This window comes from Arachis hypogaea, chromosome 15 (genome assembly GCF_003086295.3).
Source record: "Arachis hypogaea cultivar Tifrunner chromosome 15, arahy.Tifrunner.gnm2.J5K5, whole genome shotgun sequence".
Lineage (NCBI taxonomy): Eukaryota > Viridiplantae > Streptophyta > Magnoliopsida > Fabales > Fabaceae > Arachis > Arachis hypogaea.
Genome location: NC_092050.1, coordinates 38943987 through 38953786, shown reverse-complemented (window position 1 = coordinate 38953786; position 9800 = coordinate 38943987).

The following is a 9800-nucleotide window of genomic DNA, read 5'->3' as shown; positions in this document are numbered from 1 at the left end:
AAAAGTTAGCCCCAACGTTAGCCCCTAACTTTTGGGCTAACGTTGGAACTTGAAAATCACTCCCTGGGTACCAAAAGTTTGCGCCAACGTTAGCCCCTAACTTTGAGGCTAACGTTGGCACATGAAAATCACCCCTGGGCACCAAAAGTTTGTGCCAACGTTAGACCCCTAACTTTGAGGCTAACGTTGGCATGAAGAAAACCTCCCTGGGTACCAAAAGTTTGCGCCAACGTTAGCCCCCTAACTTGGTGGCTAACGTTGGCACATGAAAATCACAAGGGAAGGAGCAAAAGTTTGCGCCAACGTTAGCCCCTAACTTGGTGGCTAACGTTGGCGCCACAAGTGCACAAGGTAAGGCCAACGTTAGGGCCAAAGTTAGACCCCTAACTTTGGCACCAACGTTGGTATCAGATGGATATAGTTGCTGATATGAAAAGTTTGGGCAAAAGTTAGCCCCCTAACTTTTGCTCAAACTTTTGGTCCAACTTTTGCAAAACTCCAACCCGGTTCAATTGGTTCACTTCGGTTCTTCTCCAAACTTCAAGAGCAATCAACCAAGGCCTCTTTCAACCCAATTCCACCAAGAGCAAAGGCCCAACTCAAGGCTTGAAGATCATTTGAAGAAAGTGTATAAATAGGATAGAATTTAAGTTCTTCGGGGGGCTTTCTTTTGGAATTTTCATAATAGTTTTTCGGAGAGCTTTTGATATTGAGTGATCTTTAATTTCTTTGTCTTGGGGAAGGAGAATTCACTTCTCTTCCTCTCAGTTTTATTGCTTTCAATTTCAATTACAATTGTCTTAGATTTTGGGTTGGAGAATTGAAGAAATTCTGTTTCAATCTCAACCTTGGATCTCACTGCTTTATTTACTACTTGATTGAATTTCAATTTCTGTTAATTGCTCTTCATCCACTTTCTTTGAATTTCAATTTCAATTTCTTGTTGGATCTAGGAAGGCATTGAGATCTAGACTTGGTTTTCTAGTCTCTGGGTCCTGAGATCTAATTTCCCAATTTTACATTTTCTGTTTACTGTTTTCATGTTCATTTACTTTTCTGCTTCAAGATCCAATCTAACCCAAGCCTTCTTCTACTTCTCTGCTTGATGCAATTTACTTTTCCTTGTTTAAATTCTGCAAATCCAATCCCCAATTCCCTTTACAATTCCAGCCGTTTACATTTCTTGCACTTTAAGATTCCGCAATTTACATTTCTTGCATTCTAAGTTTCTGCTATTTAATTTCTTGTTCTTTAAGATTAAGCATTTTAATTCCCTGTTCTCTTTACTTCCATGCAATTTAATTTCTGCAAAGCACAAAACACTCAACCAAATCTTGATTCGCTTGACTAAATTAACCACTAAGCTAAAATTGCTCAATCCTTCAATCCTTGTGGGATCGACCTCACTCCCGTGAGTTTTTATTACTTGATACGACCCGGTACATTTGCTGGTTAGATTTGTGTGTTTTGGGAGAAATTTATTTTTCACCAAAATACTCATCAAGTTTTTGGCGCCGTTGCCGGGGATTGATTAGATTGACAATGATTAAGTGAAGTGGTAATCTAGATCAAGCACTTTCTCTTTAATTTTGATTAACCCACTAACTGTTTGATTTTTTGCTTAAACTAACTAACACTTCAATCTAGCAGTAGATTGAAGTGTCACTGGTTTTGTGCATTTCTCATGCTCTGCTTGTATGTCAGGTACAAGAAGAACCATACCCAATTTTCATGAACAAGATGAAAGAATTCTCAGGAGGTTAAGAAGAGCTGAAAGAGGGAAAAATATTGTTGGAGAAGAGGAATCAGACGAAGAATTCCAAGAGATGGAGGAACATTCAACCAATCCACCAGGTGGAGAAGACAACAACAATGACAACCCACCCCAGAGGAGAGTTTTGGCTTCCTATACCTTTGCAAATCCTAGACATTGTGGGAGCAGCATCTTGGCTCCAAATGTCAATGCTAACAATTTTGAACTCAAGCCACAACTCATCACTTTGGTTCAGAACAATTGCTCTTTTGGTGGAGGACCACTTGAAGACCCACACCAACACTTATCCACTTTCTTGAGGATATGCAACACTGTCAAAACTAATGGTGTGCCTCCTGACAGTTACAAGCTGATGCTATTCCCATTTTCTCTCAGGGACAAAGCCACTCAATGGTTGGAATCTTTTCCAAGGGACAGCATCAATAACTGGGATGATTTGGTAACCAAGTTTCTTGCCAAGTTTTACCCACCTCAGAGGATTATAAGGTTGAAGGCTGAGGTACAAACATTTACACAAATGGAGGCTGAACCCATCTATGAGGCATGGGAGAGGTATAAGGCTCTAATCAGGAAATGTCCCCCTGCCATGTTTAATGAGTGGGAGAAGCTGCAGAACTTCTATGAAGGCTTAACACTGAAATCCCAGGAAGCTTTGGATCATTCAGCTGGAGGTTCCTTGCAACTCATGAAAACTGCAGAGGAGGCTCAAGAACTCATCGATATGGTGGCCAACAACCAATATTTCTTTGCTCATCAAAGAGGCCGCCAACCATCACAAAGGAGAGGAGTAATGGAGCTAGAAGGAGTGGATTCAATCCTGGCTCAAAACAAATTAATGCAGCAGCAAATTCAACAACAATTTGAGCAAATGACCAAGAAGATTGATGGCCTCCAAGTTGCAGCAGTTAACACCAGCCAACCATCAGCCACATGGGGGCAAAATGAAGAAATCCATGAGGAGCAACAGCAGGAACAAGTCCAGTACATGCATTCAAATCCAAATGAATTCTATGGTGATACCTACAACCCCTCATGGAAAAATCACCCCAACCTCAGATGGGGAGACACTCACAACCAAAACCAACACCCATGGCAGAGGAACTCAAATCAAAACAACCCAAGAAACAACCAAAACTACAACCATCAGCAGACTAACCAAAACACATACAGAAAATCTCAAAATAACTACCCTAATCTCAACCAATACCAATCCAATAACCAACCCACCAACCAAAATGCCTATCATCCACCACCCACATCTCACAACCCACCACAAGCACCACCTGAACCTCAAAGACTCACCAACTTAGAGACCTTGATAGAAAAAATGATGAAACACCAGGAAATAACAAACAAAAACCATGAAGCATCATTAAAGAGCCTAGAGAGGCAGATTGGGCAACTCTCCAAGCAAGTATCTGTTGAGAGACCTTCAAACTCACTGCCCAGTGACACAATCCCAAATCCTAAGGAGGAATGCAAGGCAATACAATTAAGGAGCGGGAGAACATTGATAAGCAACAATGACACTACACAGAAGCAAGCAGAGGGCATCAAAGAACCAACAGAGGATGAGAAGCAAGCAAAGGACGATGAAGCTAAGGAGCAAGTTGTGATGCCAAACAAAAGCACTGAGAAACTTAAAGAGAAGGACAACCAGCCACATAGCTCAAAGAAAGTAATCCAGGGACAGCAGAAAATAGGAAAGAGCATCACACCTCCACTGCCATATCCCCAGAGGTTTAACAAAGAGGTTAAAGACCAGCATTTTCACAAATTCCTTGAGATTTTTAAGAAGCTGGAAATCAATATCCCCTTGGCTGAAGCACTTGAGCAAATGCCTCTGTATGCCAAATTCTTGAAGGAGCTTGTCAACAAGAAAAGAAGCTGGGATGAGAAAGAAACCATAATGATTACTGAGGAATGCAGAGCCTTGATTCAAAAGGGGCTTCCTCCCAAGCTTGAGGACCCAGGGAGCTTCCTGTTGCCTTGCACCATTGGGGAATTGACCATCACTAAAGCAATGTGCGATCTCGGAGCAAGTATTAACTTAATACCATCTTCCTTGGTGAAAAAGCTACATATAGAGGAGGTCAAACCAGTACAAATGTCTCTGGAGCTGGTAGACAAGTCAATGGTATACCCCAGGGGTGTAATTGAAAATCTTTTGGTCAAGGTGGACAGTTTTATATACCCTGCTGATTTTGTGGTTCTAGAATCAAACGATGATGATGGTGACTCTGTTATACTGGGAAGGCCATTCTTGGCCACTGCTAGAGCTATCATAGATGTAGAGGAAGGGGAATTAACTCTCAGGATGCATGACCAGAGTGTCACTCTGAAAGTATTACCAGAAGCACAATTTAGCAAGGAGAAGAAAGACTATATGAAAAATGACCAGGAAGGTCACAGCAACATCCCAATGCTAAGGATTGTGCAGACCGATGAAGAAACCCAAGAGGGTATTAGAGTATTAGCCACTGAAAAGAGAGGCCCCCAAGGAAAGCCTACGGCCAGAAAAGAAAGATCAACAAAAGGAAAGATGAAACGCAGAAACAAAGCAAAAAGGGGTTGGAAGAATAGAAAGATTCCAACAGAGGGGCTTTCCAAAGGTGACAAAGTGCAACTGATATATCAACAGCTGGGGGCAAATCAACAAACCGAGGATTACTACACTGTCAGCAACATACTCTCATTAGAGCATGCTGAAATTGAACACCAGAGAACAAAGAAGAGGATCACGGTCAGAGGAGACAAATTGAGGCCCTACAAGCACCAACCACCATAAAAGAAAGCCTCAATGTCAAGCTAGTGACAATAAAAGAGCGCTTGTTGGGAGGCAACCCAACCTGAGGTAGTTTTCTTTTCATAAATTTTTCAATAAGAGTGTTGGATAACTGCTATGTATTGCAAGAAGCTAAGTTTAGTGTTGCACACCAAAAACAATCGAAGGGAGAATGCAAGATGCTAAGTTTGGTGTTCCATCAAAACTTCATTCTAACTTCCTGCACATTGCTAGTTCCAAGCAATCAAACAGATTATTCAAACAACTTAACTGTTTTTGTTTAGTCTCATTTTCATAACCTTTAGCAAGGACACAAAAGTTTGCCCAGAGTTAACCTGTTGAATCAGAAGAAGTAGCAGGAAATTAAGTCTGGGAGTTAACCACCAATTGAAGATACTATGCATCAAGACTCAAAAATGGGCACAGCAGAAAGAAGAACAAAAGAAATGCAAACCAATAGGTTGTATCTATACTTAACTTTTGCTGTTGAGAAATACTTTTGATTGATGTCTTGTTAAAGTGTTCATTTAGTTCAAACAGATTCAAATTTCTTTTAAAATAAGTAGGCTAGTTTATGTGTGTGCTTGTGTGTTTACTTTCACTTGACAAGAAGCATGTGCTGTCCCCTGCATCTTTAAGTTCAATAAAAGAAAAGTTTGAATGTGAAGCAAGATGATCTCTGTTAGATAGAAGTAAAATAAAAGTAAGTGGTGGTATGTGTGTGGTTGTATAATAGCTCACTTTTAGTGAATAAAGAGCTAGGATATCTCATTCTAAGTAAAGAGTAGCCTACTGTCTATGAATCTCAATCAATTAAAAAAAAAATTCCTTGGTTAGAAAGAAAAACAAAAAGAAGGAAAGAAAAGAGATAGCCAAAAAGTGGCAGAACAAAAGGAAACAAAAAGAAACAAAGCTGGACACCAATAGCTTGAACTTTAAAATATATGCCTGTGGTGTCTTTGTACTAGGATCTGCTTGGATTAGTAAGCTCTTAGGAGTGCATCAACACTCGGTGACTTGGGTTAACTAATCCGGGATCATCAGCTGAAAGTCCACTATCAAGAGCAACCTAACTACAAGGCATTTAGTAACCCAAAGAGGTGCTGGGCATCAATGTTTTAAGAAGGAATGTGAGCCAAGTGTCTATGGTGAATAATGTGTCAAGTATAAAGAAAAGAAAATGAACTTGCTACACATGACACTCAAATAAAGCTTATAAACAAAGTAATAGCCAAGGATAAAAGAATAATGAGAGGTCATAGCAGTATGTTACTTGAAGCTTGAAGGAGACTTTCTAAGCCTAGGAGTCAGTAAGAAGTAAGTATTTACATATCCACACAAAATCCCATGAACTATCAATAATACTTTGCTAGCATGAACATCCTCTTCCATTTCATTCTTTCTTCTCAATAAATCTTTTCTTGCTTGGGGACAAGCAAGCTTTAAGTTTGGTGTTGTGATGACAAGTCATCTTAGCCTATTTTAACTAGTCTTTTTCTTTTGTTTTCATTAGAATTATGCACTTTCTTGAGCTACAAGCAAGCCAATTAGGTAGATTTTCATGTTTCCTTTGATTTAATCAACCATGTATGAATTCATGCTATTTCATGAGGTTTTATACTATAATTGTTACATATTATGAAAGAATGAATATCTCATGATTTTAAGCATAGCTTTGATGTGTTTGGTTGATTAATGATAGGTGAAGAAAGCTTGGAGAAAGGTTGAAGCAAGAAGGAATAGCTAGGAGTAAAGAGAAGACAATGGAATAAGTGAAATTGAACCAGGAAGCAAAAAGCTGGACCTAAAGTTAGCATCAAACTTTTGCACAAACTTTTGGTTGAAAAGTTAGCCCCAACGTTAGCCCCTAACTTTTGGGCTAACGTTGGAACTTGAAAATCACTCCCTGGGTACCAAAAGTTTGCGCCAACGTTAGCCCCTAACTTTGAGGCTAACGTTGGCACATGAAAATCACCCCTGGGCACCAAAAGTTTGCGCCAACGTTAGACCCCTAACTTTGAGGCTAACGTTGGCATGAAGAAAACCTCCCTGGGCACCAAAAGTTTGCACCAACGTTAGCCCCCTAACTTGGTGGCTAACGTTGGCACATGAAAATCACAAGGGAAGGAGCAAAAGTTTGCGCCAACGTTAGCCCCTAACTTGGTGGCTAACGTTGGCGCCACAAGTGCACAAGGTAAGGCCAACGTTAGGGCCAAAGTTAGACCCCTAACTTTGGCACCAACGTTGGTATCAGATGGATATAGTTGCTGATATGAAAAGTTTGGGCAAAAGTTAGCCCCCTAACTTTTGCTCAAACTTTTGGTCCAACTTTTGCAAAACTCCAACCCGGTTCAATTGGTTCACTTCGGTTCTTCTCCAAACTTCAAGAGCAATCAACCAAGGCCTCTTTCAACTCAATTCCACCAAGAGCAAAGGCCCAACTCAAGGCTTGAAGATCATTTGAAGAAAGTGTATAAATAGGATAGAATTTAAGTTCTTCGGGGAGCTTTCTTTTGGAATTTTCATTATAGTTTTTCGGAGAGCTTTTGATATTGAGTGATCTTTAATTTCTTTGTCTTGGGGAAGGAGAATTCACTTCTCTTCCTCTCAGTTTTATTGCTTTCAATTTCAATTACAATTGTCTTGGATTTTGGGTTGGAGAATTGAAGAAATTCTGTTTCAATCTCAACCTTGGATCTCACTGCTTTATTTACTACTTGATTGAATTTCAATTTCTGTTAATTGCTCTTCATCCACTTTCTTTGAATTTCAATTTCAATTTCTTGTTGGATCTAGGAAGGCATTGAGATCTAGACTTGGTTTTCTAGTCTCTGGGTCTTGAGATCTAATTTCCCAATTTTACATTTTCTGTTTACTGTTTTCATGTTCATTTACTTTTCTGCTTCAAGATCCAATCTAACCCAAGCCTTCTTCTACTTCTCTGCTTGATGCAATTTACTTTTCCTTGTTTAAATTCTGCAAATCCAATCCCCAATTCCCTTTACAATTCCAGCCATTTACATTTCTTGCACTTTAAGATTCCGCAATTTACATTTCTTGTATTCTAAGTTTCTGCTATTTAATTTCTTGTTCTTTAAGATTAAGCATTTTAATTCCCTGTTCTCTTTACTTCCATGCAATTTAATTTCTGCAAAGCACAAAACACTCAACCAAATCTTGATTCGCTTGACTAAATTAACCACTAAGCTAAAATTGCTCAATCCTTCAATCCTTGTGGGATCGACCTCACTCCCGTGAGTTTTTATTACTTGATACGACCCGGTACACTTGCCGGTTAGATTTGTGTGTTTTGGGAGAAATTTATTTTTCACCAAAATACTCATCAATTATCCCATTCACTGAACATCTCTGGTGGACACTTTCTGATCAAGGCTTTGTATCTTTCCCAGGCATCATATAGTGATTCTCCATCCAATTGAGTGAATGTTTACACCTCTGTCTTCAATCTAATGATCCTCTGAGGTGGGTAAAATTTGGCTAGGAATTTACTCACTAGATCTTCCCAATTGTTGATGCTTTCTTTGGGAAATGTATCTAGCCATTGAGAAGCCTTGTCCCTTAAGGAGAATGGAAACAACAATAGTTTGTAGATGTCTAAATGCACACCATTGGTTTTGACGGTTTCACAAATCCTCAAAAAGATGGATAAGTGTTGGGTTGGATCTTCAAGTGGACCTCCTCCATAGGAATAGTTATTCTGCACCAGAGTAATAAGTTGAGGCTTCAACTCAAAATTGTTTGCATGAACATTGGGAGTTAGTATACTGCTCCCACAGTTTCTTGGATTGGGGAAGGTGTAGGAAGCTAGAACTCTCCTTTGAGGTGGGCCATTGTTGTTAGCCACATCCTCAGGTGGATTTGGGATGTTACCATCCATCTCTTGATCCTCTTCTTCTGATTCTTCTTCTTCAATAACTCCATTTCCTCTTACTTCTCTTCTTCTTCTCAGTAATGTTCTCTCTGTCTCAGAATCAAAGGAGGTGGATTCACCTCTTCTCCCTCCTGGCATATAACACAAACAAAACTAGAAACCAAGAGCAAAGCACTCTACTGCTAGAGTGAGGTTAAGGTCAGTTTGAACTAAGAAATCTTAAATAGTTAGTATAAAAAAAAGAAAAATTACTTAATCTAGATTATCACCTACTTAATCATTGTCAATCTAAATCAATCCCCGGCAACGGCGCCAAAATTCTGATGAGGGAAAAACGATTCCACACAAACTCACCGGCAAGTGTACCGGGTCGCATCAAGTAGTAATAACTCACAAGAGTGAGGTCAATCCCACAAGGATTGATGGATTGAGCAACATACTTTATGTTGATGAATTTAGATAAGCGAATATTTGGTAAATTTGGTGAAATTTTGATTAACAGAAAATAAATTGCAGAAAGCTAAAGTGCAGAAAGTAAATTGGCATAAAAGTAAAGTACAGAAGAGGTAAGTTGCAGAAACTTAAAGTACAAGAAATTAAAAGAGCTGAAACTTAAATTACAGGAAAAGTAAATAACTGAAACTTAAAGTGGAAAAAATGTAAATTGCAGAATCTAGATAGCTAGGAAACTTAAATTGCATAAAGAATAAAGGGATCTAGGTGTTCAGAATCAAAATAGAACTAGAAAATGTAAATTGTAGTGAATTAAAGAACTCTCATATGACAGAATTTAAATCAGGATTTCAGGACCAAAACAGGAAAGTGAAATTGCAGAAGAATTAAAACAGAATGAAAACTTAGATCAACTTTAAAATCATAAAAGAGAAATTGACAATTGCAGAAGAATAATGAAACAGAAAAGAAATTAAGATCTCAATTGCTCTCTTAACAAAACAGGAAGAAAAAATTGCAGAGAAAGTAAAAACTAGAAAGAAAAATTCAGATCAGATCTCCAATTCATAAAACTAGAAACTGGAAAATAAAAGAAAACTCCAAGGTGAAGGAATTCAGAAGAATTCTCCAATTAGAGTTCCAAAACCAAGAATAGAAAATAAAGCTTGCAGAAGAGAGAAAATAAACAGAAAGCCAAAACTCAGATCCGATCTACAATTCTCAAATTCTAAAAGGAATATTAAAGGAGAGCTCCCTATGAAATCAAATTTTATCCTATTTATACACTTTCCAATTTAGTCTTCAAGTAATTGGAGTGGGCTTTTTTTGGCCTTATATGAAGAAGTGGATCAAAATGGCTTCTTATTGCTGCTTCCAGGGAAACATTGCGTTCTCTA